The following is a 16433-nucleotide window of genomic DNA, read 5'->3' as shown; positions in this document are numbered from 1 at the left end:
ATTTTGATTTATTTCAATTTGTAGAGGAGATATCTGGGTGCTGGTTACAGGTAATAGATGAAATAGTCACAGTGCATGATATGGCTGAATAGGCATAGTCCAATATAATAATGACAGAGATGACACAGATTGATGGAGTGAAGCTAGGGGTCTTGTGTGAAGAGCCAGCTTTTCCGTTTTTTTGCGGAAGAAGTATAGGGAGGGGTCAGATCTGAGTGATAGAGATTATAAATGATTCATGGGTAAGCCCTCACAGGTTGGGGAATTTTTTCTGTGGGGGGAGCAGGACCAAGAGGGTTCACCTGGGGAGTTGGTGCACCTGGGGAGTTGGAGGCTTTATATAGCCCACACCTCTTGGTCCAGCTCAAGCTCCGCCCCCTCGTCACCCCTTTGAGATGTGCACCCTTGTGCCGCTCCGCCACCTATTGTTTTCTTGGGTGGCTGGGTGGGAGCCCCCCCTAAGGGTGACGGCTGCCATTTGCCACCCGTTGGTCAGCACTTCTGCCCGCCATAGCGGGGACATCCCACAGCTGTGTCTCCCCGGACGCTGGCACCCATACCACATTCATACACCCTACCCCCCACCCACTTAGATCTGCAGGAGGTTCCTTGGAATCAAGAGGCAAGACCAGTTTTCAAGGTGGAAGTCACTATGCCGCAGCAAGCCTTATTGCATAAAGCCAGGAGTTATCTTACAGGTGACCCGTTTCTCTGCAACACTGCAGGATTATTCTATGCTGGCTGAGGGGAACCTCTCCACCCCCACCGTCTGTGTCCTGAGGACCCTGCCGGGTAAGACCGTCTCTCTATACACGCCATGTATCTGTAGCAGATTTAGAACACGACACACTCCAGCCAGGGACTTTTTCCACTGACAATGAAAGTGATGCAAACTAAAAACGCTTTTTATCTTTATTGATTCTCGGGTTCTACTTTGAGAAGGCACCCAACCCGTCTCACACCCACCTTAACAAATACCCAGTGTCTCAATGGACTATGAACCAGGCCGATGTGCAACAATGAAATATTTATACATTTTTATAATTCAAAGAAAATTAAGCAAATCAAAATTTAACACAGCAGTCACCACTACTGTGGCTATTCGATGCAAAAATCCTACAACACAATTCAAATTCCTACCATCATCTACATGAACCTTTAATAGAAAGCAGAAGCTAAATTACTTTTCTTTAAAATGACAGATGGCACACAGGTTATGCACGCCTCCTGCAACACTTCCCCCAAACACCTACTAACCAAATTCTTTGAGGATGGAAAGTAGTGGCAAGGAGTCAGTATAAAGAGCGAAACATCGATTTTTAAATTCAACCCACCAGCCCAGAATGGGAGGCCAAAGAAGGAAAAGAAAACCTTCAAAATGAGCAAAATGGCATACTCAGATTTTACTTGTTACTTGTATCTCAGTTCACAATTGCGGTAGGATAGCTATGACAGAAATTTGTGTGGCTGCACTTAAATAACAAGGAAGTCTACAGACTACTGAACAGGACACCAAAGCAACGTGACACAGGTAAGAGATTTTGGGAGGAACACAATGCAGAACAAAACACGTGGCAGAATTGCAATTTTTTATTTTACACAGACTTTAAAATGACAAGCAGCTAAGAAAGGAGGCTTAGCTGTCAAAATCGGAAATTGGTTTTTGGATGAGAAACAAAGGCACATAACAGACAGGATTCTGAGGGAAAGGGAATCTTCTTAATGGGACTATGTTTGGGGTTTTTATGGGAAAAGTGCAAATCGGAATTGAGAGAAAAGCAAAATGCACATGTAAATTCAGTTTTGGTTGCAGAATGACCGGTTCTACTGAGGCTATATTTTAAATACTATATTTATTAAACAAAGGCACTTGACATGAGGTGGTTGAGTTCGAAATTGCAACCAGCTCACTGTGGCTCTCTTTATAGGGGAATTAATTAATTTATTTCAAAATGGTACTAAGGATTTACACAGATAACTGAAATAATTCGAAAAGGAATACGCTACCAGATATGGACTAACAAAGATTCTTCTAAGGAAAGGTGAATAGATGACACTAGCAATCTGGGACTTGCAATAGGATTTGATTAGGAGATGCAGTATTCAAAAGAGAGTGGTATGCAATATGGGAGTTTCAATGGGATTTTCTGTAGGATGCAAAATGAAAAGAGGGAGAGATGCAGTTTTTTTGCACTGGGTGAGGTGATACTTACAATGTAAGCTTGGGTTTGGGACTGTGGACAGCCTGCAAGGTCTCTGGACAGCAGGCCAAGGGATCTGGTCACTGGGACAGCAGGGTCAAGAGATCTGGTCCCTGGGACAGCTGGCCTCTCCTAGAGGGGATCAGCTGGGCAAGGTCTGGTCACTGTGGACAGCGGGTTGGGTCAGCTACCTTTCCTCTTTTCTCCCTGGATTATTGGGTATGGATGGATCTGGAGGGGTGGTTCTGCCTGGATCTGGTTGGTCCTGACTGGATGGGATCCACTGCCTCTGGATCTGGTTTTTGAGTTTCTGCATCTTTTAATCTCTTGTGTCTCCCTGTCTCCTGCTTATATAGCCAGAGTGACATCAAAGAATTTTACAACCTGGGGGGAGTACTCTGGAATTACCCCTCTGCTGCGATAGGCCTGGCTTCTGGTGTTCCCTCCTCCCTCCGGGTTGATTGGCTCAGGGGAAATTACATCATTTTATGTGTGTGCATTTGTGACTTTGTTTGTCTCACAAAAGTTACTTTAAACAAGTTATGAAGCAAAACTTCAAATCTATCCCAGTCATCATCATAAGAAACAGATATGCAGATTCCATATTTTAAAGGGAATCAGACAGTCCAATCGCCATCTCTGGGCGAGGTAGCATTGCTTTTTGGCACAATTTTTACACTTTTAGGAGACACATAATATTTAAAAATATGTCAGTGGCTACACATATTCCCAATATCGTTTTGCATCTGTCCACTTAGTTTCATAATTTTGCCATGTATAATTCACCCCAAAAATAATTTTTCCTACCATTCCAGTTCCCCAGGTGCTAGGAACATGCTGCCTCTCTCATTGTGCTTGTTTAAAAATCACATGAAAACTGTCATAATACCACATTGCTGCTTATTCAGATTGCGGGGAAACATTTCTTAAAGTATAAATGTCCTTTATTGTCAATGGGGTAGATTTGTCACAGATGTGGGTGGTGCTACAACCCCCCACAGCAACTGTCTTCCCCAGGGTCAGTCTGAACAAATGGTTTCCATGACACCCTTTGAAGCCAGGCAGTTGGGCTGGGGATGGGTGTCAAAGGAAATCACACCTCTTGCTGAAAATGCTAGTTCCCCTTCGGTCCTGTGTTCCTTTCTGTAAGGATGCCGGCTAGTCTGACTAGGAGCCCAACTCCCATACTTTGACCCTTTCATATGCCCATGGGGCTGGTTCATTTGTGGAGGTAATTCTTTTCCCATGGAAGGCAGGGCACCTTTGAAGTAAGTGCCTTGCCAAACCTGTTCTGCTGTTTTCAAAGTTTTATTTTCTTTCTTTCAACAGAAATCAAGTCTCTTTGGGAATAAATGTAATGTACATTTCAGAGCAAAACCCCCCCATCCCCACAAAATGTATCTGATTTCTGTGTGAGCACAGGCTGTAATTGCATTTAACTTTCAAAGGGCATTCTCCTGAGTTGCAAAAGCACTGTTTTACACATGGGTTCATTTTTCTTTTATGCCAAATTAAAAATGGTCTTTTTGCAGAACATAGTTTCTCTTTAATTATCCTTCTGGTGGGCTGTTACTGATCTGGTCAGTTTCTGGACATAGAGAGATATACTGCCAAGCATTTCTTTGAAATTGACATGAGAAAAAGAAACACTGCGTTATTTCTTTCATTTACTGCAGTTTGTGCGTGATGGTGTATAGAAAAAGAAAACACAAGCCATGTTTAATTGGAAAACCAAATTCTTTGCCTTTCAAGTGATTTCCCAGTACATCAGCTGTTCAGGAAATGTATTGCCTCACATCTTGGTACTCAGCAGAAGTAAAGCATGCCAGGGTGGGGTTCCATGAAGGGCACAACTTTGTGATGTTTGAAAAGGAAATCAAGAGCAAATTGCAAAGCCGTCTTGGATGTCATTTGTGCATCTTAGGACTCTTTCCACTGGCAAGGAATGTGGCGCACAATAAAAATGCTTTTATTCTTATCGATTTCGGATTCTACTTTGAGAAGGCACCCAACCTGTCTCGACCCACCCCCCCAACCCATCTTAACAAACACCCTGTGTTGCAATGGACCATGAACCAGGCTGGTGTGTTATAATGAAATATTTATTTATTATTAAAATTCAAATGCAAAACCAAAGAACCAAAATTTAGGGCAGCAATCACCAGTGGGGTGATAATATACAGCAAAATGTCATAATACAATTAATTTCACTTTCTGATCTCAGATGCATCCATTTTAAATGCAGATGAAAGCAAGATCACTTCCCCCCACTTATTGCCCTCCTGTTATACACTTCCCCTGTAACACTCCCTCCAACACCTACTAACTAGATTCTGTGTGGATGGAAAGCAGTGGCAAGGAGTCAGAAATAAGAAGAAAAAATATTTTTTTAGATTCGACCTACCACCCCAGAATGGGAGGCCAAAAACTAAAGCAACATGAACACAGGTGAGAACATTGATTTTGGGAAGGCAAATAATGCAGCAAAAATCACATGTGGCAGAATTGCAATTTCTTACTTTACACTGACTTTAGGCAAGCAAACAGCTACAGAAATAAGCTAAATAGTCAAAATCGGAAATTGGTTCTTCTGATGGGGAACAAAGGCACATAGCAGATAGGATAATGAAGTGAAAGGATGACTCTTTATGGGATGACAGCATGTGTTTCTTTATAGGAAATGAAAATCAGATTTTTTAAGGAAAGCAATTACACGGGCAAAATCGGTTTTGGTAGTACATTGATAGGTTCTACTGAGACTATATTTGAATGTCTAGACTATTAAAGAAAGACACTGCACGCAAGGGGGTTAATTTGATATTTTAAACAGCTCGCGCCGCTTTTCTCTTTATAGGGGAATTAATTAATTTATCTAAAAAATGGTACTAAGGGTTTACACAAATAGCTGAAATGATTTGGAAAGAATTACGCCAACACATATACTAGCACAGATTCTTCTAAGGACAGGAAAAACAGAGGATGCTGACAATTTGGAAAGTTACTAGGGTTCTTATGGGATTTTTATAGGATTTGGACAGAACGCACAGAGCAGGGTATGCAGTTTTTGGGTACAGGGAAGTGTGATACTTACAAAATGCACTTGTGTTTGGTAATTTGGACAGCCAACTGGGTCTCTGGACAGTGAGGCAAGGATCTGGTCACTAGGCAGTGGCTGCGCTCTCCTTTATGGGAACAGCTGGACAACAGGGGTCGGGTCACTGTGGACAGCAGGGCATCAGCTGGGCAAAGGGTCTGGTTGCTGGATTCTCCCCTGAGGGATCAGCAGCCTTTCCTCCTTTCTCCCTGAATTGTTGGAATTAATCTAGTTCTGGATAGGGGGTCCTGCCTGGATCTGGGTCAGCTACCTCTGGACCTGGTTCTGGAGTCTTGGAATCTTGCAGGGTGAATTTTAATGTTGAATCTCCTTGTGGCTCTTTGTCTACCTCTTATATAGCCAGGATGACATCAGAGAATCTTTACAATGTGGGCAGAAGTGATCTGGACATACATCTTGAGTAAGATAGGCCAGGCTATGAATGTCGCTAACTCCCTCCGAGCTGATTGGATTGAAGGAAGTGACCTCCCCTTACGCGTATACATTTTATGACTCCTTTTGTCCCACAAGCCTAATATTTCACAAAAAGGAGTTATGGAATACAAGTTTATATCTACAATAATCACCATCACAAAAATCAGGTAGGCAGATCCCATATTTTACAAGGAATTTGCCAATTCAAACGCCAATTCTGTGCGATGCTGTTTCACCCTTAGGCACAATTTCGCTGTTTTTAGGAGAAACAAAACACCTACAATTCTACAAATGGTTCCATATATGCATACTATCATTTGGCATCTTTTCATCAAGTTTCATGTTTGCGCCATTTATGATTCACACTGAAATACAATGTTTCTCTCATTCAAGTTCACCATGGGCTACAAAGACACACCTAGGGCCTCATTACGATTTTGGCGGTAGCCATGCCGCTACTGGCGGCATGGCTGCTGCCAAAATCGGGTCCGGGTTCCCGGAATGGGGAATTACCAGGCCATTCCGAGTTCGCAGGACCCGGTAATTCCTCCCTCCAGGAACCCGGGCCCGGACCATCCCCATTTCATCCCCCATAGGGCTGAATGGGAATGGGAGAGGGAGCAAAAAACGGGCCCGTTGTTTGCTCCCTCCTCCCCTTGCGGGGCCCGCTCTGCACGTCTGGTAAAACCAGACGTGCAGACCGGGTCCCGCGAGGGGACCTCGTAATCAGGTGGTACGGGGTTGACGGCGCCGGCACCTTTACCGGCGCCGTTAGCCCCTTACCACCTGACTTGTAATGAGGCCCCTAGTCTATGGAGGGCATTTGTCACTGTATGGACGGTCCTTCAAATCTACACAGCCAACCCGCCCCCTCTCTGCCAGTCTGAACAACAGGGTTACCATGACTACCTTTGATCCTAGGCAGGAGAAGCAGAGGAGGGGTGTCAAAGGAATTCACACTTTTTTGTGACAGTGCTAGTTCCCCTTGGTCCATTGTCCCTTGCTGTAGAAATGCCAGACAGTCTGATGAGTTTGCAAATTTCCACACTTTGGCACTTTCATATTTGTGGAGGGGCTTCCTTTTCCACTGGGGCAGGTACCTTTGAAGTGCCTGCCATAGCAACACTGGTTCTGCTGGTTACAAATGTGTTTTTTCTTCTTTTCCTTTATTTGAACCCAAGTCTTTTTGTAAATAAATATAGTATACATTTAAACCAAACCCCATCCCCACACATATAATACAGTTTCTGTGCGAGTAATGGCATTTTTTCACATTTAGTTTTCAAAGTGTCATTTCACTGCTTTGCAAAAGCGGGTTTACACATGTTCTTTTATCTCATGTTCATTTCACAAAATGCGGTTTCTTGGCCATTCATTTTCTGAAAGGCTTTTACAGATCAGGTCAATTTCTGAGCACACAAATATGCTTGCAAATAGTTTTCTTGGTAATTGACACACAGCAAGGGAAAGCATCATTTCTTTGAAGTTCCTCGCGTGTGTCAGTTTGTTGCTAAATGAAATTCGAGCCGTGCAGATTTGATGCAAATTCTCTGCTCCTCATGGACTTGATTTGATGAAAACAATACCGTCCTACAGGGCTTGTTTGATTTCATGGCATTCAAATACAATACACGGGCAGGGCAGTGATGAATGGAACAAATTGTGTGCTCTTTAAAACAAAAAGAGACACCAGTGCGATGCAGTCCGGAGTGTGGGTTTTTCACTGACAGAAATGAAATGGAAGGCCCTTCTGCCTTTAAGTTATTTTCTCAGAATTCATGTGGAGAACAGCAAATGCAGCCATTCTTGGGGTGGCTGTGTTTAACTCCCGCCCCATATGTGCTCAGCAGACACAGCGCTGCTATTTTTTGATAAATGCTGAAATGCAGTTTTGTGATGCAGGGGATTTCTGTTGGGGCTGGTAAATGTACCCCGCATAATCCCCCATCCCCTGCTCTCCCTTGAATTCTTGTTGAGGGAGAGTAGGGTAAAGTGGGGTTCATCTGGCAGAGTTATTCTTCATCAGGAATTGACACACCAGGATTTCCTTCCATTTTTCGGTTGGAGAGTATGGAGCGGCACTCCCTTTCCTTCCTTCCCTTTCCAGGTCCCCGGGGAGGTCCTAACCAGACTAGGAGGTAATGAAGTTAATTATCTAATAGGAGATAGATAAAAACAGGTTTTAGTATGTTTTACTGACCAGTTCCCGGAAGAATTACAACAGCGGAATAATGCTTACAGTTACAATTTTCTATGATATAAACTTTTTTTCATCTGCACCATCACACCAAGTAGATTACTCAACCAGACAAGAAAAACAATTTTTAAAACACATTTTTTTCCTTCATTTTTACAGTAATAATAAAGAAAAGTTCTCCCTGTTATATAGATATACCTGTGGACCTACATATGTCCTTCTGCTTTTTCTTTCTCTTTCTTCTCATTCTTCAGATATATCTTCTGTCTGATTTTACTTTGGCTCCTCAATCAGCTTCAAATTATGTCTGGAGTGACAACTTTTTAACTGATTGATGTGGACCCATTTCTCATCTGACAGCTCTCCTTTGGGGATGCATATTCTGCAATTTGAAAGGGACTGCTCAAGGAGGGGAGGAATTTCCGCTCCTTAGTCTGGTTCCTTTGAAAACTGTACAAGTAGACCCTGTCTCCTACTTGGTATTCTTTTTTGGTTGTTTTTAAGTCATAGTGAGTTTTCATCCCCTCTGCCGATTTCTCCAGATTCCGCTGAGCATACTCAAAAGCATTCTGAAGGTGTTTTCTTAGATTCTCAACATATTCATGCGTTGTGGAGGCGTTTATCAGTGTCTGCTCTTGTGTTCTATAGAGCAGATGCTGAGGTAGCACCATTTTACATCCAGTCATTAGCTCAAATGGAGACATTTTGGTTGCAGAAGATGGTGTAGATCTGATGGCCATCATGACAAGCAATAATCGGATGTCCAAAATTGGCCCAGAATCTGCCACACACTTTTTGAGAATGCTCACAATAGTTTTATTGTACCTCTCAACTCCCCCACTAGAGGATCCGCAGTATGCAATATGAAGTTTCCTTTTTACCCCAAGTATCTCCCACATCTTTGTCATCACTACACTGGTCAAGTGACTTCCTCATTCTGACTCAATCCTTTGGGGAAGGCCAAACCACAAGATGATGTGGTTGATCATCAGGGTAGCTGCTGTTTCTGCCTTGCAATTTGGTGTCGGGAGACATTCCACCCATTTGGTGAACACGCATGTTACTGTTAACATGTACTTGTTCTCCTAATGGAGTGAATCACAGGCCCGATGAAATCTACTTGTAAATCTGACCAGTGTCATCCGCCTCTTCTGGAGGGGAGTTCGATGTGTGAGTGAACTTGGCTAACATTTGTGCACACACAAGACACCCCTTCAAATATGGGTTGAGGTCCTGCCCCATGTGTGGCCACTAAGCAACCTCCTGCAATATTTCTAGAGTAGTATGAAACCCCAGATGACTGGCTATGGCTGCGTCATGGGCGTGACTTAGCATCAGGCTTCGGAACGAAGTAGGTACCTCCCATTGGTCACATCCAGAGAAGGATCTCCTTACCAACAAACCATCTTAGATTCAGAACATTTGGGTAAACTTCATCAATACCTTGAGGTCTTCTTTCCCAATGTAATTGGTTTCTGTCAGAGGAAAGTTCACGGGGTCCTCAATGTGTTGGCAAAATTTCCCAATAATTGGATCCCTTTTTTGCCATAATTAAATCAGCATCTGGGGTCTCATTACTCCACTGGGCAGTTTACAGTTCATTGTGAGCATTTGCTGGGACCTGGTGACAGCAGTGACCTGGATTTCCCCCAGCAGGGACTCAATCTCAAGGAGATGCCCCTGCATGGCTCTGGTTTTGGCCAACTGATCAGCCAGGTCGTTTCTAGTTTTGTCTGGTCCCTCTATTCTGGAATGACCTTTAATCATTTTCCAATCGATGGTCATCCAATTAGAGGTGACCAGATCATCAATATTTTGTATGAGCTTGCCATGTTTAAGTGGTTTATTATTTGCACACAGCATGCCTTTGGTTTTCCAGTTGATCAGGTGCTCCACGAACCTGTTCCAACATAATCTGATTCGGTGATTATGACCAGTTCATGGAGTCGGTGTTGCACAGCAAAGAGGATGGCCTGGTGAACTGCCATCAACTATGCCACCTGACTACTGCGGCAACCAATTTTGTACCCAGCTGATGGTTCCGGGGCATCATTTACCCAGGCATTCCCTACGCCGGCCACCGGTTCCTTTTCCCCATTGTTGTCAACATGGTAGGAGCACCCATCCACATAAACCGTGGGCACCCCATCACACTTGTCTTCTTCATAGACTTTATGAGGGGGAATCAAGGTACGCCTCCATGTTGTCTTGGGTTTTGAGACTTTTGTACTCGAGACAGTTTTCTCTGGCACAATCATGCAAGTCAGCCAGACCCTGTGCAAGGAGACTCTTCTTGTTTTGGCCATATCTGACCTCCAAAGGAAAGCCTTGCATGGACAGAATCCAGGAAGTAATTCTGGAATTATTCACATTTCCTGCCCAGATTCTTTCACTTTGGAGGTATTGCAAAGGCTGGTGTGGAGTCTCCACTATGATGTGCTCCCCCTGGATGAACGGGCAGTAATTTTTCAATGCCCAAACCGTTGCCAGGGGTGCCTTCTCACAATCGTTGAATTTTTCCTCCAAAGAGTATAAAGTCTTGCTTGCATAGGAGATTACTTTATTGACCTCGTCCTGCTTTTGATGTAATACTGCTGTTAAGCATGTATTCAAGAACACCGTCTCCAAGAAGAACTCCTTGTTTTTTACAGGGTAAGCCAGACAAGGTGCTTGTGAGAGACTTCTTTTGAGTTGTTTTACTGCCTCGGCTTGTTCTGGACCCCATTCCCACTTGACCGCCCTCCCTTTAACAGATGGACCAGGGGTCTTGTGAACTCTGCATAATCCTCAATGAACTTCCTACTGTAGTTGGTCAGTCCAAGAATACTCCTTAGTTTACGCAGAGTTGTGGGGTCTTTCAGTTTTATTAGTGCTTCCACTTTCTTCGCCTGGGGACAGAGACCATCAGGGGTTATTTCATGTCCGAAGAATTTTACACGGGTCCTACACCACTGTGCCTTATGGAAGGACAGTTTTGCTCCGGCAACCCTCAACTGGGTCACAACATAGCGAATTTCCGCTACGTATTCCTCCACAGTTGAGCTTTTAATCAGGACATCATCCACATAGGCCAGGTTACCCCTTTTACCCAAGTCAGGCATGGCCTTGTTTAGGAAGATGTTGAATTAATTGCCAGAGTTTATGTATCCAAAGGGAGTCCGGGTCCATGTGTACTGCTGCCCCCGAAGGTAAAGGCCAGCTTGTACTGGTCCTCCCTACTGACGGGCATGGTCCAGTATCCATTGGTCAGGTCAATGGCAGTGTACACCTTTGACCCCTGGATCTGGACCAGCCCCTGGTCAATGTAGGGACATGTGAACCCGTTTGTTCAGCTCCCTAATGTCTGCGCAAAGTCTCCATTGGACATTTGGTTTTAAAATCCCCAGTACCGGATTATTAAAAGTACTGTGGACTGGATGAATCCCACAGAATGCTAGGGTTTTTATAATTTCTGTGAGGTCTCCATAGACGCGATTGGCAAGCGATATTGCCTCACGAATGCTGGAGTCATTCCAGGGTCCGTGGGAATTGAGGTAGTATGTATCTCGGTGCGACCACAGTCGTACGAGTCCACAGCAAAGATATCTTGAAAATCTAAAAACCCCTGTTTCAATTTTTGCTTTTGTTCTTCGGTCTCACAAACATCAGCAAGGTGGACCCATTCTTCAACCATCTGTCTGAAGCCTGGAAAGACCTCATGTTTTGCGATCTCAGGGGTCCTCTTCCAGCTGTGTGGAGAGGTCTCTAGTGAGGGTGTTGACCTGGACAGAGGGCTTCAGGTAGGAGATGCAGTCATTGTGGACTTGAAATATCACCTCATCCTTCCTGATGTCACAGGTCACCTCTTCCCCCCATAAGGGCAGGAAGAGTACACCAGGAATTCCCCCCTTGCCGGGTGAAGATCCTTTCTGGCGGTATGTCAACGTCACAGTCGTAGCAGTGATTGGGAATTGGTCCTATAAGTTCATTTCCTAAGTCCATGGAAAAATGCTGGTCATCAACTGCCATTCCAATATTGGTACCTGCACCCAGAGTGATACTCCTAGGGTCGCTTTATCCACCACCATTGGAATGGTGTTGTTTTCTACCTTAACTAATGGTGTTGGGTTTAACCCCAATCCCTGCTGTTGGAGATGGGAATTGAGGTGTACATAAGCGTCTGGATTCTGGAGTTTCTGTCCTCTCTTAATTTTTTAAGTCAAGTGGGAATTGTCGAGTCTGTCCAGGGATGGTGACCTCTTCTCCAATTTGAACTTCAACTGCATACGGTAGCAATTGAGCTGACTGAAATGCCTTTTCAGAATGATCAAACCCATAGGGCTGCCCCCCAGTCAGGACCAGGCCTTGTAATTTATGAGGTCCAAATTAAATGCAAACCGATTGAGAATGTCACGGCCTAAATGGAATGCAGCAGGGACCTCTCGCATGACCCAACAATGATGCTTTAGGCTTTTATCACCTATAGACATTTTGAGCATACAACTGCTAGGCGGGAGATGTTTGGAATTGGGAGTTTCCAAGCCCATTTCCCAGTTATCAATCAATTTAAATGTGGGAATGGCTGGATCTCTTGGGAGTTTCCTAAACAACGCTTCGCTGAAGAAGCTTTTTTCATTATTCAGGCACACTCTGGCGAGAACAGCCCCACCCTCCTCACTATACTGAATAGGAAGGAACAGCTGTTCTCTTATTTTCTGAATCTTAGCCAAACTTTGAGCTGGTTTTTTAATCACTTTTGACTACAGGACTTGGATTTTCAGATTGGGGATCGGTATAAAATGTCAAGGTATTTCCTTCCAGTCTGGAATGCCACTTGAAACTGGAAGGAAGGTTGATTTTCAGGAATGGAGAGGAGTTCCCATCACCAGTTTGTTGTCCTACAGCAATTACAGTAACATCAGGTATTTGATTGTTTTTGAAATGAAACTCAATTTGGTCAGATTTTTGTTCAAGCGTGTGGCATGTGCCATTTAAAATGACAAAGTTGATGCTTTGTTTTAATTTTATTGGCCGGTTAGCTTGAGTCCAGAGTACCTTATTCACACAACTTTTAGGGGAGACAACCTGCGAAGGATGTAATTCCCTAATAGAGAGGGGGTTCCCTAAGGAGTCACGACTATGACCGGGTGCTTCACCTTATGTCGCCCAATAAAATTTCCAATCCGCAGTCCCCTCAACAGGAATTTTATTCCCATCAAAGTTCTGGAGTTGTCCAGGAAGAGGAGTGAGAGGGATCTGATGTGTCTCCCCCTTCCTGAATTGAGCTGCTCATAGGCCCTTTTGAACAGAATGTGGCTTGGGATTAAGTGTCCACCAGTGCTAAAAATGCACATCGCCCCTGCACCTGGACGGGGGAGTACAACCTCCCTTCTTTCTCCTACAATGGAGCAAAGGAAATGGGCATTTTGGGCAAGCTGGGCAGTCAATTTCTTTATTTTGGACTCCGACACTGGGGGGTTTTGGAGAGTATTTTGTGTCAGAGTTCGGGAATCTGTAAAGAAAATTTGTCATCCTGAAATAGGTGGGATTTTGGAATCCCCCTTTCCCTTAGCTCTGTGCTGTTCCCCTTTACCTACTGGAAGTCACTAGAACCAGTTTGTGGGGAGGATCCCTCGGTGATCCTTAAGTACTCTGCATATCAATTTTGGTGTTCAGGGATCGGTGATTCTGAATCAGTCCCCACACCTACCCAGTCTAGGTTCTGGTCTCTTGGGACCCATTTTTCTTTGGGAGGAATTCCCCCGCCCCTGAAGGAGAAGACTTTCTTCCCAGAATCCTCCAAGGATTCTTCCCCTTCAAACTGGAGGACCCTGACTTCCTCCACAAAATGTGCCTTTTTGGTCTCTTTGTTTCTCCTACCCACCCTCTGTTCCGTGGGTTGCAGATTTGCGGAGGCAGGAGATTTGAGTTCTGGTTCTGGGGTCTCTAGGGGCTTTTTGTCATGATCTCTGCTTCCAAAAGGTCAGGGTTTTCCCAACTCCCTTGGAAGCAGATCCATAACCCAGGTTCCGAGTGCCAACCAGTCCCAATTGGGACCTTTTGGACCCAGTCCTGGCGCCAGTGGCACCAGGCTCATAAATATGCCCAGTCCCAGCGCTCGAAGCGCCGGGCTCATAATGCTTGGGTGGACTTACCTGCAGCAGACCATGCTGCTTACTTGCCTGCCAGTTGAGTCTCTGATCCTCTTCTGTTTGGAACTACTTTTCCTGTTGGGTGGGGCAGGAGCCACTCCCTAGATTCAGAACACTGGAACTCTTCTGGAAAGCAGGAACTCTTTTCTTACCTAGGCGTGGCTGTGGAAGGAGACACCTAAGCACTACAGGAGGCTATTTAAACCACACCCAATGGATGAATCTTGCTTTGCGTTATTCTGCATCCTCAGCAGCAGAACGCTCATCGTGTCTTCTGCATCCGATCCTGGGCCTAAGGAAAAAGGCTTACCATTCTGAATCCAGTCTTCAGCAACACCTATAAAGACAAGAAAGAACAGGTTACCATTACGGTCTTCAGTGACAGCTCTTCACTTACCTGGTCCATCGGCTGTCACCAACGCCTCGCGCTGCATTCCGGCATCTGAAAGACAAAGGCTTACCTACTCTTCGTGCGCTCCGGAGGTCTTCACACTGCATTCGGGCATCTGAAAGACAAAAGCTTACCAACTCTTCGCACGCTCCGGAGGCCTTCGGCGCTGCATCCCGCATCTGAAAGACAAAACAAGGTGCGTTTAAAGACATTGGGGAACTTTAATACTCACGTGCCATTACTCCTTTCCACATCTAACCCAGTGGGTATTCCGGCACCCTACAGCCGCCCCGAACTTGTACCTGCAAAATAAAAAGACAGTTAGAGCGCATCGTGAAGCAGGCAACAAGCGCTTACTTACGTGCTTCCAGGCGCTTCTATTCATCACACGGGCTCCATCTTCAACTCACTTCAACCCGCCATCCGCCATCGCCGGAACCCTGCAAAACAAGAGACATCATTACTAAAGACTTTAAAGACATTAGAATTACTCGAAACTTACCGTTCGTGCAGTAAACGACGGACAGCAGTTCTCTGAAGTCAAGAGGCCTGCTCCCCTTATCCAGTGAAGAAACTGGTTACAGCACCCTGCCTCGAGGCAGATGGAGAGCACGGCGTTCACTTACCTAAGGTGAGAGCGTTAACCTTTGGGGTTCTACAGGAGAAGAGAAAGGGAAGAAGAGAGAGACATTCAATAACCCAGTTCATTAATCCCACATTTTCTATCTGCAGACATCTTACCCTTCGAGCCAGACATACAGTGCACAGAGGTCCAGCCCAAAGAGCCAGCCGTGTGTTACACATCACCTTTGAAGATACGGTATACGCCCAGTCAAGACCGGCGCCTCTACGGGAATCAGGTGAGCGTTACAGAACGCAAGCCTACCACAAAACTCCCGTCCAGGCGCTATGGAAACCTCGGATACCGACCAGCTAGCCCAGTTACTTGGGGAACTAAGGGCAGAAGTGCATGCAGCCCGTCAGGAAACGAACGCTCTAAGAAGGGAACTGATTATTTCCAAGGAGCGAACAGATTATCTCGCTAGACAATTGCAACAGTCACAAGCCGGACAGACCCCGTTACCCGCATCTGGGGGAAATCTTCCTTCTACATCCTCTATGAATCCAGTGCAGATCAACCTACCTGGGAATGTACCTCTGGCTCCACCCGAACAATTTTCTGGTGACCCAAAGAGGTTTGCAGTATTTATCAATCAGTGCCGGTTGCATTTCTTATGCCGGCCAGCAGCCTTTCCAACTGATCAAGCTAAAGTAGCTTTCGTGCTTTCGTACCTTAGTGGCAATGCGGCAGACTGGTCGATCCCTCTAGTAAATCAAGATGATCCGGTCCTCCATGATTTTCAAGCTTTTCAGCTCAGTATGGAAAAACTGTTCGCAAGACATTCACAGGGGCAGGCCTTGGACAATGAGCTTCTTTCGTTGCGACAAGGTAATCAAGACCTTTTGGCTTATATTGCGTCTTTCAACAGACTGATAGTGGAAACACACTGGCCTGAGGACAAAAGGATTACGCTGTTTTATAGAGGTCTACGCGGAGAGCTCAAAGATGTGTTAGCCCAAGTAGTGAATCCCCCACAAGATTGTTCGGACTATATAGACTTAGTCGTTCAAATAGATCACAGACTGCAGAACAGGAAGGCCGATCGTTCCAAGTTTGATGCTCGAGTATTTTCCAAACCGCCAACTCCTTCCAAAGCAGTAGACTCCGGGGAACCCATGCAAATAGGGGGTCTGAAAGGTCCTCTAACACAAAAGGAGCGGGAAAGGAGAAAACAGTTGCAATTATGCCTCTATTGCGGAAACTCAGGGCACTTTCTTCGAGACTGTCCGGTGAAACCTGCCAAGAAGGCAGTAGGAGCTGCAGTTACCAAAGTTACAAACTCTGAGCAGGGAAACGACCTCGCCCGACAAGAATAGAGGTCCTCTTGCCGAGCGTGAAAACCAGTTCCGTGACCTCGCATTT

Source organism: Ambystoma mexicanum, chromosome 6q (assembly GCF_040938575.1).
Source record: "Ambystoma mexicanum isolate Mex_15411 chromosome 6q, UKY_AmexF1_1, whole genome shotgun sequence".
Lineage (NCBI taxonomy): Eukaryota > Metazoa > Chordata > Amphibia > Caudata > Ambystomatidae > Ambystoma > Ambystoma mexicanum.
This window is presented reverse-complemented; position numbering follows the sequence as displayed.